This window comes from Macaca nemestrina, chromosome 4 (genome assembly GCF_043159975.1).
Source record: "Macaca nemestrina isolate mMacNem1 chromosome 4, mMacNem.hap1, whole genome shotgun sequence".
NCBI lineage: Eukaryota > Metazoa > Chordata > Mammalia > Primates > Cercopithecidae > Macaca > Macaca nemestrina.
This window is the reverse complement of record NC_092128.1, coordinates 97,979,603-97,994,674: the sequence shown is the minus strand read 5'-3', so window position 1 is coordinate 97,994,674 and position 15,072 is coordinate 97,979,603. Positions and strand designations below refer to the sequence as shown.

At 42.3% G+C, this 15,072-nt stretch overlaps 1 long non-coding RNA gene across 1 annotated transcript; it reads right to left on the bottom strand.

Moving 5' to 3' along the window:
• Positions 1-213: 213 nt before the first annotated feature.
• LOC139362540 (uncharacterized) lies at positions 214-13,990 on the bottom strand. The gene is made up of 3 exons (XR_011621676.1): positions 13,885-13,990; positions 4,180-4,363; positions 214-317 (listed from the first exon to the last, which is right to left on the bottom strand). It is a non-coding gene; the product is annotated as an uncharacterized lncRNA (long non-coding RNA).
• Positions 13,991-15,072: the final 1,082 nt, after the last annotated feature.

Here is a 15,072-nt window from a genome sequence, read left to right as displayed (position 1 = left end):
CCAGACCTGGCAGCAAGTACTATTCTATATGCCATATATTTTAACTGTGAGAGCTCAAGTCAAGTCAAGTCATAAACCTACATTTCCATAGATCCCAGACAAAAATAAACACAGACTATTATTTCTAATCCTTCCTCTCTGCTTTTCTCAGAGTGCTGATTAGATTGCATATTCTATGAAAAGATGAGTTCAATCTTTTCTAAAGTATTTCCTCACGGGTTCATCTGTGATTAAGGGTACAAGTTTTTCCCATTTGAAAGATGCATGATCCAGCTGTTCTTTTTGTCTGCCGCAACTTCTTATTAGTCTTTCTGGAACTAAAGAGAGAAAAATAATGTTTGACTATAGTGACCTGAACATGTCCCTCCCAAACGAGAAGAGGGTCTTTTGTATGTACACCCAAGATAATAGCTTTTTTAAACCAGTAGTGATCTGTCATTCTAATTCTCTGTTTACAATTTCGAAGGTTGTTGCATATTTTATCTTTTAGGTCTTTAAAAATTCCATCCGTTTTGGCTAATGTGAAATGTCAAACATGGAGGCCTGATAAGTTGAGAGCTAAATGTTTTAAGACCTCTCAAGTAATAATCACTAAGTACTTCATTTTCAAACATACACCATTCATTTGCGTCTACAGGATAAAATGCTCATCACAGAGTCACACCACTGGCCCCAGGCCAGATTTTTCATCTTGGACCTTTTGTACATTTGGACTTCTCAAGCAACTAGCTATCTCCCTGGGCCTCCCAATTTTTGCCTTTCAAGGTAGGTGGACAACCACCGTATGTAAAAACGAGGTGGAAAAAGCCTTTCTACCTCTGCACAGAAATCCAGAGGAACCATTTCTCAATGAACGTCTAAGTCACCTCCAGGGCAGTGGAGGCTGTGTAAGGAGCTGCTCCCGCCTGGGTCCACTCCTGCAGCTCCTGCTGGAAAGGCTGTCCAGAACACCCTGGGGAATTCTTATTCAAAGGATCCAGGTCAACACTGTCTGCATCCCCAGGGACCCTCCTACACTCACAGTCTGGCCGATTTCCAAGAACTACCAATCCTCCGCCCTGTCCTAGAGGCAACCAATTAAATTCATATCAAAAGGAAAATTTAAAAAGCTTGTCACATAATCCAAAATAATCAAATGACATATGGACTTGAGTCAATGAATAGCTCTCAGAGAGGAAACATGGCAGGCAGACCTGCTGACTGGCTGGGGTCTGGCTGAAATCTGAATTCAAGTTTAACAGGAAAATCAATTTTTCTCTTGGTGAAAGGACAGGAAAGTCAGGCTACTATTTACAAGACTGTGCATCTCCAAGTTTCAGCCACAGGAAAAGTTCAAACAGGAAAGCAAAAATCTTCCTAGACAGATAAACTATTCTCATAATGCATATAAGCTTAAATGAAAAAAGGAAGGTGCTAAATGGTGTCTAAATGTGCCAACTTTTGGTTTAAAAAATTAGGATTAGAAATACATGTTCTTACTTGCTTGATTTCGCATAAAGAAGCTCTGAAAGGATACACTAATAACCGATAAAAGCAGTTACTTGGTTTGGGAGTGAAGAACTAGGAGGACAGAAAACAGAAGTGAGAGCTGTACTTTTCATCTATACCTTCTGCGTATGTATTTTTATTATTTTTTAACCACGTGTGAGGAAATGCTCTAGGTGCTGTAGGAAATATAAGCAAAGAAAATTAATCCCTTAAGGAGCTTACATTGTAGTGAGAGACAACAAGTATAAACACATACAAATAAGTACATTAGATGATCATAAAAATAAAAAAGTAGAGAACGGTAAGGGGGCTCAGGGAGTTAGGAGAGGAACAGTTTGCAGTAATTAAAAAAGGTGGTAGAGGAGGCTCATCAGGGTTAGGTCTGCAGTGACTTGTGGGAGGTGACGGGGTGGAAACTTTAGGGGAAGAGTGTGCCAGGCAGAGGGAACAGCTTTGGTGGTGGCTCTCAACTGAGGACAATTTTGCTCTTTAAGGGGCAACCAGAGATGACTGAAAACATGTTTGATTGTCATGACTGCAGAGGATGCTACTGGCATCCAATGGGTATAGAGAGGACAGGGATGCTGTTAAACATTCTACATTCCACAGGACAGCCCCAACAACAAAGAATTGTCCAGCCCAAAATGTCAGTAAGAGCTACTGTGACGACATCTACCCAGTAACTGCCTGTCCAGTGTTGGACTGACATCACCCTCGTTATTGATCCTTGTCGCCAAAAATAATCATTTCAAAACAATTATGTAATCCTCTTCATTTTTCTTTTAAAACCTTTTATCTTATTTTACTTCCTTGAATACACACATAGTTTACTATGGCACACATATTCCCATTGCAATGCCATATTTCTGAGTAAATATGATTTTTGTAACACCCTATTCTAAAGATATTTATTCAGGAGTAGGACATTGCAAGGGAGAATTGCAGTGCCCTCTGTTTGTTATTTAGATTGACAGTTCACAAAGCTACTTCTTTACAACAGTGCTCATACTTCCTCTTATCATGCACATCAGTATTCGTCCTTTCCTCCATTCCTCCACTCCACCATCTCTAGCCCCATTACAAAGCAGAGCTTCACAAAAATTGCAGAAACTACCATTGCTTGGGGCTCTATTCTGTTCTTAGTTAAGAATGGAGGGCCGGGTACAGTGGCTCATGCCTATAATCCCAGCACTTTGGGAGGCTGAGGCGGGAGAATCACGAGGTCAGGAGTTTGAAACCAGCCCGACAAATGTGAAACCTCGTCTCTACTAAAAATACAAAAATTAGCTGGGTGTGGAGGTGCACACCTGTAATCCCAGGTACTCGGGAGGCTGAGGCAGGAGAATTGCTTGAACGCAGGAGGCGGAGGTTGAAGTGAGCTGAGATCGCACCACTGCACTCTAGCCTGGGTGACAGAGTCAGATTCAGTCTCAAAAAAAAAAAAAGAAAAAAGAATGGAGAAAAAGTCAAAAACAGAATATTACCTTGTCGATGGCTAAACCTTGGGTTGTGGGGGTAGGGTCAAAGAGACATGGGAAAGACGGAAGCAAATCGAAATAATGAAGAGGGAGGTGGTTTTCTTTCCTTTTCAAGGAAAAAGAGGGATTGGTGTCTCTGCAGAGGTAGAGAGCAGAATGGAGACTTCAAGTCTCCCATCTCTGTTCACTCAGTCAGAAATCAGAGACTCTGGAAACATCCTGGAGTTTCCTATCCTTTTTGGTCTCCTTGTTACTGTTTTCCCGTTAGTGGCTACCTAGTAATTGCTCTATAATTTTTTTTTTTTTTTTTAAAGACTGTTTCACTCTTGTTGCCCAGGCTGGAGTACAGGCATACGCCACCACACCCGGCTAATTGTGTATTTTTAGTAGACACAGGGTTTCTCCATGTTGGTCAGGCTGGTCTCAAACTCCCAACCTCAGGTGATCCGCCCGCCCCAGCCTCCCAAAGTGCTGGGATTACAGGCGTGAGCCACAACGCCCAGACTTGCTCTAGAATTGTTTGGCAGAACCACTGCAAAACAGAACTGAATGACAGGAGGACTTTTCTCAGCATTTCTAGAACCAAAGTATCTACTGGTAGGCCGGAAAACAAAAGGTTTGTTTGAGTAAGAGTGACTGGTTTCATTTAACGGAAATATCACTCAGATTTGAGAGAGTAATGAACAATAAAATTGGTTGCTGGGGTGATATTAAAATATTTAATAACCACTATGGTTATAAAAATGAATACATAAATTGACATATTTTGGACACTTAAAAATATATCCCCTTGTAATCATAAGCGAACAAAATTAGATGTGTGTGTGGAGCCATATGGCAGTCATTAAGAGCACAAGCTTTAGTGTCACATCAACCCAGGTTTCAATCCTGTCCCATACTAATTTTTACCGGCTTGAGACCTTAGGCCAATTATTGAAGTCCTTGAGCCCCAATTTCTAAAGCTATAATATGGAGGTGATGACAACATATCACCTCAACAATATCACTCATAGGAATGCTGAGAGGATTAAAAATATAATGGAAGTAAAATACAAGGCCTAGCAATTGTAAGTGCTCAAGAAGGCCTGTGTTATTAACATTGAAGTAATTATTTTGCATTCTTTGTATGCCAAGACAATAAACTTCTCAGTTATTTCTTATAATTTTTGTCATTACCACTGTCATTACCAATCTTTGCTTTTACAAAAATTACCTGAGTAAGGACTTTCTGTCTGAATCATCTGGAGAACTGCGTGGCTTTGGCTAGAATGGTCTGGTCAGAAAGAGAGGTTAGGAGGCAGCTCCCTGTCGGCCATCTCAAGGTACGAGTAATAAAAGCCAGTGTCCGGATGAGGACCCTGGTTTCCGTAATGATGGAAAATGGAAGCTTTCTATCTCTGCACAGAGACATACGTAAAGGGAGAAGATATTTTTAAATGAAGTAAACATAAATAACAATGAATTGAAAAAAGCTTCCAAGATCTTGTGTTAAATCAAAAAAAAACAAGGTATGAAGCCATGTAGGTGTGTATAAACACATACACGTATGTTTGTAGATGCACGGAATATCTCTGAAGGGATACATAAAAAGTAGTTTCCTTCCCCGCTGGGAAGGAAAACTAAGGGATAGGGTCAGAAATCGGAAGTGGACTCAATTTTCATTGAATGTGCTTTTCTACTTTGAATGTTTTTTATCATGTACTCTTTTACTTTAATCAAAAATAATTTTTAAAATTATAAACAAAAAATGGCATGTAAAATGCGTGAACAAAAAACTCTACCTATACTAGTTAAAACATAAAATGCTAAGGTCTACGAATATCAGGTGTTGACAAGAATTGGGAGAAATACAAACTCTTACCCTTTTCTCCTGGGAGTCTAAACTGGCACTCATTTTAAAGAGCAATTAAGCAATATCATAACAGTAAGGTTAATAATGTGCATGCCTTACAATTTCACTCTTAGACATATACCTAAAGAAATTCTCACATGGCCTGGCACAGTGGCTCACTCCTATAATCCCAGAACTTTGGGAGGCCAAGGTGGGTGGATCCCTTGAGCTCAGGAGTTTGAGACAAGCTTGGGAAACATGACGAAACCCATCTCTACAAAAAATACAAAAACTAGTTGGGTGTGGTGGGGCATGCTTGTAGTCCCAGCTATTCAGGAGGCTGAAGTGGGAAGATTGCTCAAACCTGGGAAACATTGTGCCACTGCACTCCAGACTGGGCTACAGAGCAAGACCCCTTCAAAAAGAAAAAAAGAAAAAAAAATTATTGGTTGGGTGTGATGGTTCACACCTGTAATCCCAGCACTTTGTGAGGCCAAGGTGGGCAGAATGCTTGAAGCCAGGAGTTCAAGACCAGCCTGGCCAACATGGTGAAACTCCATCTCTACTAAAAATACAAAAATTAGCCAAGCATGGTGGTGGGCGCCTGTAATCCCAGCTACTCAGGAGGCTGAGGCAGGAGAATCACTTGAACCTGGAAGGCGAAGGTTGCAGTGAGCCAAGATCCAGCCACTGCACTCCAGCCTAGGGAATAGAGTGAGTCTCTGTCTCAAAAACAAAAAAAGAAAGAAATTCTTACATGTATATTGTATATGAGGACATGTTAAATGTTCATAGCAGTATTGTTTATCAATAGGGGAAGTGACAAAAACAATCTATAGTATAATTATATATTGTAATACTGTACAGCAGTTAAAATGAATGAACTAGGTGTACATATATCAATGTGAATAAAATTCAAAAATATAATGTTTAATTTTTTTAAGTTGTAAAACAACCCATTGAGTATACCATTTATGTACCATATAACACATAAACACCCCCAAATAATTCTATATATTATATGCAGGCACAAGCATTTGTAGTTAAAATACAGAAACATTCAAGGGAAGTATACATCCTAGTGCCCCCATGGCAGCAGCTACCTAAGGTGAGGGAGGCAGGAGGGAATAAATTGTGGAGAGGTGGGGATGGGGGCTAACTATGCCTGTAATTGTCTGTAATACGGCATCAACCAGGATCTGTGAGGGTGGGTCAGGTTTGAACTCTGTTTTGAATGAACACCTGGTTGTTTTGCCCAGGAGCAGACACACAATTTGTGGATGAGACAGTGTTATACACTGCAGGGCATAGCTCTGGGAGTTGGAACCTGGCTTGAACACTTGGGAGGGCAACCTGTCTCTTTAGTAAGTATTTAACTTCTGGGTGCCTCAATTTCTCCATTTGCAAAATGAAACTACTAATAATATCTAACTCATGGGATTGCTATGAGGATTCAAGGAGAAAATAAATGTAAAATAGTTAAAGCAAAGCCTGGCACATAATAGGTGCTCAGGAAGCACTGGCTATTCTTGTTAGACAGCCATGAGCCAAGCCAGGAGTTCCTTCCTGCCCACCCCCTTCCTGGAGGAGAGAGCAAACAGCAGATTTCCTAAGAGAGGCCCAAAGAGGGCTGATGTGTTGGACAGTGAGCTTCCTTGAGAGAAAGTGCAGACATCCCCAGGGGCCTGATCGTGTGCCACCACCTTCAAGGAAGGCTGTCTCAGGAAAGGACATTCCAGGCAGTGAAGTCAGTAAATGAGAAGATAACACTTGCAGATAATGGCCCCAGGTTGTCCAAACATCTCTCTAACAGAAACAGAGCATCAAGACAGCATCTCTGTGATCTTAAGTATGCAGCTGGTTTATAAGGGAAACATTTTCAACTCTGGTTTAAAAATCTGGCTTTTAGGCCGGGCGCGGTGGCTCAAGCCTGTAATCCCAGCACTTTGGGAGGCCGAGACGGGCGGATCACGAGGTCAGGAGATCGAGACCATCCTGGCTGACACGGTGAAACCCTGTCTCTACTAAAAAATACAAAAAACTAGCCGGGCGAGGTGGCAGGCGCCTGTAGTCCCAGCTACTCGGGAGGCTGAGGCAGGAGAATGGCATGAACCCAGGAGGCGGAGCTTGCAGTGAGCTGAGATCCGGCCACTGTACTCCACCCTGGGTGGCAGAGTGAGACTCTGTCTCAAAAAAAAAAAAAAAAAAAAAAAAAAAAATCTGGCTTTTAACTTATGTGATAATTGGAACCTAGGAGCAACCTGTTGGGATAATTTGTTCATGAGGTTTCTGAACCTCTGGAAGATTTGAATATATGGAAAAATAAGATCATCACATCCCCCCAAAATACATCATACCCTCCCATTATAAGGCAGCTTCTGAGGCCCAGATTTGAGCATACTGTTGGTGACATAAGGACAGAGCCAGGTGCAATGAAGAGTGAAACTTAGTAACAAATGATCTGGGAAATAATAGTAATGTCAGTAAATCAGTGGCTAATATTCATTCTGCGCCAGGCACTGTGCTAATTATTTTTGGATGACTTATCTCATCCAATCCTTAGAATATCTGTGAGGAAACTGAGGCAATGAATCATTAGGTAACTTGCTTGAGACCTAGAAGAGCCAAGCCCTGACTGTGAGCTCCTGGGCCGGTCACCTCACCTGGATCTCAGTGGCTTCCTCTGTAAAATGAAGGGTGACTGGATGATTTCAAAGGACCCTTCTAACACTTAGATTTCATGTTGCTATGAAATTGTCACCACCTTCCACTAATTTTTGATGGGAAAAAAAGCCTTCCATAACACAGTGTGCCTAGAAGAATAGGCTCCTTCCCTAATATTTTTATTAAATAAAAGTTTGAGTGTTTTGGTCAGAAAACATAAGGGCTCTGTACAGCCACATATACAACAGTGCTTGTGTTTAGGGGTTTTTGGGGGGTGCTGTTAGGGAGAGGGAAGGAGACAGAGCAGGCAATGTGCAGGAGGAGTGAGGTACTGGTTTCTGGAAAATCATGAAAGTATCTCCTGCTTAAAGTCATCAGTTCCACTAAACCAGGATCCCTGAAAACCAACCTTGTGACCTTCTGCTGGGAATACTAAATGAGCCCCCAAGGTCTTTAGAAATATGGGACTTACAAATAAGGCCAAATATTTCACCTCTGATTCTGATGAAAGGTTTATGAGTCCCAGAATAGTTCAAGCACGACATGTCTGGATTGAATATTTGGTGCGCACTTAACACCAACGGGTTTCAGAGGCTTCGTGTTTCACAACCAAACTTTGGCAGAACTGTGTTAGTTACCTGATACCCATGGTAGGGGACATTTTCTCACTTCTTGGTGCCATAAATAGTGCAGGCTCCTGTCTGTGGCATATGTGAGTTAATTAGCCACATTAAGCTTCAGGATTTGCTGGCATTGCTGTCCCTTGACTTCGTGACCATAGAAAAGAAGGCTATGAAGATGATGACATGCAGCCGACTGAGGTTCTGACAGAGTAACCGTTGGGAGGAGAGTTCCAGAAAATTCAGTATAGGTGTTCTGGAGCTAGAGATGTGGCCGGTCAGGATCAAGTTTCATAGATCAGACCCTCTTCACTTCATGCTGCTGAATGGGCCTTGGTCATAGGCTAGAACACGAAAATAGAGGACAGAGCCAGAAATAAAATCCCCTGGATCTCAGAGAAGAGTCCATTCTCTTTGGAGATAAAAGAGCAGAGCTGGCACTGATTTGTTCTCAAATCACTACTTCATCTCATGAGATCTACGTCTTTAGGAAACATACAAGTTGGAATTAAAGGCAAGCAACATGAAGGCCACCAACACAACTCCTTCTAAAAGAGAATGGCCTTGAAGATAAGTGGCAGATGACAGTTTACAAAGCCCTTCTTCACACAGAAATTACTTGTTTCATGTTCAACAGAAAGATGAGAGTCTGTCTCCTCACTCCAAGGTTGTTGATGTGAACTACTTCTGGCTGCTTTTATTCCCTATTCACTGGGTATGTAAGTACCTACTGTGTATAAGAAGCCTGGAAGAAAACAGAGATGAATAAGACAATACAATCTCAGGGTTAAACTGAAGATGAACCTTAAGCATGGAGAGGAGAGAGTAGAGGAGGAACTCGTTCTTCTGTTTGCAGAGTGGGGGCCTGAGAAGACTTCCCCTTGGAGCCCTTCTTCAGAGGCAATGGAAGAGAGGCCCAAATAAAGTTGGCACGAGGGAGGTGTATGTGTCCAAGCAGGGGAGGTGAAAATGGAAGAACATTCCAAGAAGTGGAACTGGAAGCAAAGGCACACACCAAAACCACATGATACAGTCAGGACCAAGAAACCCAGGATGACTGGACATGGGCAGACTGGGAATGTGGTGGGAGAGAAAGTTTAACCAGGTAGCCTGTGAATGCCATGCTAACAAGTTTCTACAACTCAAAAGAAGAACAGATTTAAAGAAGCCCTTTCTGGCTCCCTAAGACTTGTTTTGGGTTGTTCTTTTTTTTTTTTTAAGTTTTTAAAATTTCTTTTCTTTCTTTTTTTTTTTTCAGATGGTGGCCTCATTGTGTTACCCATGCCGGTCTTGAACTCTGGGCTCAAGCAGTCCTCCAACCTCAGCCTCACAAAGTGCTGGAATTATAGGTGTGAACCCCCATGCCTGGCCAAAAATTTATTTTTAAACTGATAAATGATAATTTATATATTTATGAGGTATACTGTGATATTATGCTCCATGTATACATTGTAGAATGATTGAATCAGGCTAATTAACATACTTATCACTTCACCTTTCTTTGTAGTACCCTTTCTTTGTAGTGGGAACATTTAAAATCTACTCTTTACCAATTCTGAAATACATGGTATGTTCTTATTTTTATTTTGTTGGTTTGCTTTTCTGACAGGGTCTCACTCCGTTACCCAAGCTGGAGTGCAGTGGCACAATTACAACTCACGACAGCCTCAACCTCCAAAGCTCAAGCAATCCTCCTCCCTCAGCCTCCCAAGTAGCTGGGACCACTGGCTCGTGCCCGGCTAATTTAAAACATTTTTTTGTAGAGACAGGATCTCACTATGTCGTCGCCCAGGCTGGTCTCAAACTCCTGGGTTCCAGCAATCCTCCCACCTCAACCTCTCAAGTAGCTGGGGCTACAGACACATGACACCACAACCAGTTGATTTTTTACTTTTATTTTATGTAGAGACAGGGTATTCCTATGTCGCCCAGGCTGCTCTTGTTCTCCTAGGCTCAAGTGATCTCCTTGCCTCAGCCTCCAAAAGTGCTGGGATTATAGGTGAGAGCCACTGTGTCCAGTCACAATACATTATTATTATCAACTGTAGTCACCATGCTGTGCAATAGATCACTAGAACTCATTTCTCCTGTCTAACTGGCACTTTGTACCCTTTGACTAACCTCTCCCCTTTCCACATCCTCCCCAGGCTCAGCCTCTGGTAACCACCATCCACCTTTCTACTTCTGAGTTTGACTTTTTTAGACTCCACATGTGAGATTACATAGTATTTGTCTTTCTGCTCCTGGCATATGTTACTTAGCATAATGTCCTCTAAATACATCCATGTCATAAGTAAAACATGTTTTTTTTTTTTTTTTTTTGGAGACGGAGTCTCGCTCTGCCGCCCAGGCTGGAGTGCAGTGGCCGGATCTCAGCTCACTGCAAGCTCCGCCTCCCGGGTTTACGCCATTCTCCTGCCTCAGCCTCCCCAGTAGCTGGGACTACAGGCGCCCGCCACCTCGCCCGGCTAGTTTTTTGTATTTTTTAGTAGAGACGGGGTTTCACCATGTTAGCCAGGATGGTCTCGATCTCCCGACCTCGTGATCCGCCCGTCTCGGCCTCCCAAAGTGCTGGGATTACAGGCTTAAGCCACCGCGCCCGGCCAAGTAAAACATGTTTTTAAGGGTTTTCTTCCTTTCTTTCCTCTCCATTTTTTCAAGAAGTTGGCTTTCTAAAATTCTCAGAGACCAAAACATTTCTCAGAGGCCAGCAACTGCATAGATAATCTCACTTTAAGAAATAAATAGGCTGGGCGCGGTGGCTTACGCCTGTAATCCCAGCACTTTGGGAGGCCGAGGCGAGTGGATCAAGAGGTCAGGAGATTGAGACCATCCTGGCTAACACAGTGAAAATCCGTCTCTACTAAAAATACAAAAAATTAACCAGGCGAGGTGGTGGGTGCCTGTAGTCCCAGCTACATGGGATACTGAGGCAGGAGAATGGCGTGAACCTGGGAGGCAGAGCTTGCAGTGAGCCGAGATCGCGCCACTGCACTCCAGCCTGGGCAAGAGAGCCAGACTCCTTTTCAAAAAAAAAAAAATAAAAGGAAAAGAAAAGAAATAAATAAGGCTGGGCACAATAGCTTATGCCTGTAATCCCAGCACTTTGGGAGGCCGAGGCAGGTGTATCACTTGAGGTCAGGAGTTCAAGACCCGCCTGGCCAATATGCTGAAACCTCATCTGTACTAAAAATACAAAAATTAGCTGGGTGTGGTGGTGTGTGTCTGTAATCCCAGCTACTCGGGAGGCTGAGGCAGGAGAATTTCTTGAACCCAGGAAGTGGAGGTTGCAGTGAGCCGAGATCGTGCCACTGCACTCCAGCCTGGACAACAGAGTGAGACTCTGTCTCAAAAAAACAAAAAAAAAAACAAAAAAAAACCAATACTTTCAGAGAGCAAAAGCAACAAGAATGAAAAGAAGGGCAGACATTTGTCTGGCTTCTCCTTTACGCCCTCACAGCCTGGTTTCATGCGGCATGGGCAAGCAGCCAGAACCCTTGCTCATGTTGACTTGTGTTCAGCAGAGATGCAGGCTGCCCTGTTTCTTCCTTACCAGGAGTATCACTCCCCACGGTGCCCTCCCCAGCTCAGATAAACAGCTCCTGCACTGAAGACGCAGGCTCAAAGCCAAATAGAGCTCTCCACCGGGGAGTCAGGGAGCCTGGAATCTACCCAAAGGCTGGCTCCACTCCAGATGTCACTGAAGGTTATAGCCTCATGGGCACGGAAGACCCCCAGTACAAGGAGGAGTTTCCTTCCCTGGAGCAACCCATATCAGTCTCAGCTGAGTCCAGGCTTTAAACTAAGTATGTTCTGCCTGGGGTAGGGCTTCCAGGAGCACTCTGAAGTATATCAAATTATACCCATATCAAATTGTATCTGCATAAGCACTTGCTCTTCTTAGAGGTCCTCCACATCTAGTACCTTTCATGATCCCAACGACGACCCTGGTGGCTAGCAGAGGTGTTACCATTCTAACTTGGAAAATGAGGCCCAGATGATAGAATCTACCCAAAGTCACAGAGCAGAATTCAAACCCAGCACATCTCATTTTAAAAGTATTGTCATTTTAACATTTTAACATTGCTTTAAAACAATAATCAGCAAACTATAACCTGGGCATGAGCCAAATCCAGCTCACTACCTGATTTTGCAAATGAAGCTTTATCTGAGTATGGCCATGCCCATTCACACTTGAATTGTCCATGGCTGCCTTCACAGTGCAGAACTGGGTAGTTCCAACAGAAACCATATGGTCCACAAAACCTGAACTATTTTCTTTTTGTTGTTGTTGTTGCTGCTGTTTTTGAGAGACAGAGTTTTGCTCTTGTCGCCCAGGCTGGAGTGCAATGGCATAATCTTGGCTCACTGCAATCTCTGCCTCCTGAGTTCAAGTGATTCTCCAGCCTCAGCCCCCAAGTAGCTGGAATTATAGGAGTATGCCACCACACCCTGCTAATTTTTGTATTTTTAGTAGAAATGGGGTTTCACCATGTTGGCCAGGCTGGTCTCAAACTCCTGACCTCAGGTGATCCACCCACCTCAGCCTCCTAAAATGCTGGGATTACAGGCATGAGCCACTGTGCCTGGCCAACCTGAACTATTTTCTAGCTAGCTCTTTTCGGAAAAAATTTACTAACCACTGTTCTGAAGTATTATTTTACTACTTTAAAAAATTGAAATAATCTGGTATACATGTATTAACAGGACTGACCACATATTGGCCACAAGGATATTATCTCTTGAAGAAAGGAAAAGTACCACTTACTAGCTATGTGGCCTTGAGAATACTTAAATTTTCTGAGCTTCATTTTCCTCATTTGCAAAAGGGACATAACAATAGTATCACTTGTCTTAGTCTGCTCGGGCTGCTATAACAAAATACCACAGACTGCGTGGCTTAAACAACAGAAATCAATTTATCACAGTTTTGGAGACTAGGAACTGCAAGATCAAGGTGCTGGCCAATTCAGGTTCTGGAGAGGAACCTCTTTCTGGCTTGTAGATGGCCAACTCATATGGTACAGGTTGGAGAAGGTGTTCTCTGGTGTCTCTTCTTATAAGGACACTAATTCTATTAAATTAGGGTCCCACCCTTATGATGTCATTTAACCTTAGTCACCTCTTAAAGGCCCTTTCTCCAAATACAGTCACATTGGGGGTTAGGGCTTCAACATATGAATCTTGGGGCAACAGAATTCAGTTCAGAGCACTACTTCACAGGGTTTTTGTAAAGGTTAAATAAAGTAATGCATATAAAAAATTAGCATAGACTCTGGCATTTAGTAAGAACACAATAACAGTAAAAAGTATCGACTCTGACTTATTAACAAAATACATAGAAAAAGCACAGTACTTAAAGTCAGAAGACTTGTTTGATCTTGAGCAAGCCACTCAGCCACTCTCACTTCAGTTTCCTAATCCACAAAGTGGGATTGCACAAAACCTGAAGAATAGTGCCTTAACATATGAAATTTACTTTTTAAATTTATTTAGTGTGTTGGCTTCTATTCGATTGCTTGTTGTTTCATGATTACAAGATAGCTGCAGCACCTAAAGCCGTTTCATCTACATTCCACACAAGAAGATAGAAGTAAAGGCAAGGCACAGGCCAGCTGGATTTGTCTTTTTTTACCAGAAAAACAAAAGTTTTCCCAGAAACTGTGTCCAACAGACTTCCACTTATGTTATGGTCATAACAGTGTCACATGGCTACTCTAACTGGAAAATAACTATGGAGAAGGGGTTTCTGTAGTGTTTGCCATAAAATAGGTTTTCTAAAGAAAAATCAGTGTTCACATACCCATATTATTGTGGTTGCACTAGAGATGACAAGGAAGCTTTATTGTGGGGTCACCAAGGATGGTCACCTTCATCATATCATGGTCACTGGTAATCTCTACCAAGAGCAATCTGATCTACAAAAAATATCAAGAACTGACTTGAGAAAGAGAGAAAAGGGGACATTTACACTCAGACAAATTTGAAAAGAAAAAAAAAAAACACCACTACAGCACGTGCAATAGTAGACAGAGAGACTGGCTTCCTCTGTTTAGGTAATGAGGATGTCTCCATTCTGCCCGCCTTCCTCCTAGCAGACCCTATTTTCACAGAGACAATTAGGGAAGTCTCAAGGGAAACATGACTCACCCCCAGGTTCATATCACTCCTAGCCAAGCCCCAGTGAGAAGTCCCAAGCCCTGATCTGGTGTCTGGTCCTCCTCCAAAGGCTAAAAGGCTTTTTAATGAGGCAGGCAGGTGACTAGATCTCAGTCAGAAAATCTCATTCCCACAAAGGAAGGATCAAGGTCACAAAAGGCAGAAAAAGCATTATGTAAAGCACAGAATCTAGGCAGAATGGGGAATCTTCATGCCATGGGGAGAGAAAATGTCTAAATAATGCTGCAGACATTCCAAAAATCTTCAACTCCTGAGGGGAAAAGAAGAGGTGGCCAACTCAATGTTTTTCATGAGTCTTGTCATTAAGGATCAGTGGCTTCTCTTTTATCTACAAGCAAAAGCAAACCAATGACTGAGCCATGTTTATTCCGGGAGGTTTCATGCAAATATTTTAAAATTCAGCTTTTGTCAAGCTGGTTTAACTAGGAAAGCTTAGTTGGAAGAATATGCTAATAAGTCATTAAAGTGCACTCATATCATGCCATATGGTACACTTGAAACATAAAACACTGGGTTCTATTCTTTGGTCAGAGCCACTGATAAAAGAGAGCCCTGGGGAAAAGATTGTTGCCCTGTCCACCCGCTCTTTATATGCTAACTCTGATTCTAGGGGCTTGTTTGTTTTGATGAGGCTTGGCAGATATCTGTAAATGGCACTCCATTTGAGAAAAGGATTGCAGATAATGTGTCCATCTAAAATCCAAGCTGGCAGAAATATGCTTGCATGAACTCAGTTTCCGGGGTGGCTTTTGTTTTGCCACTTATTAGTAAGTTTTTTGATAATTATACTCTAAGCTCCATATATATTATT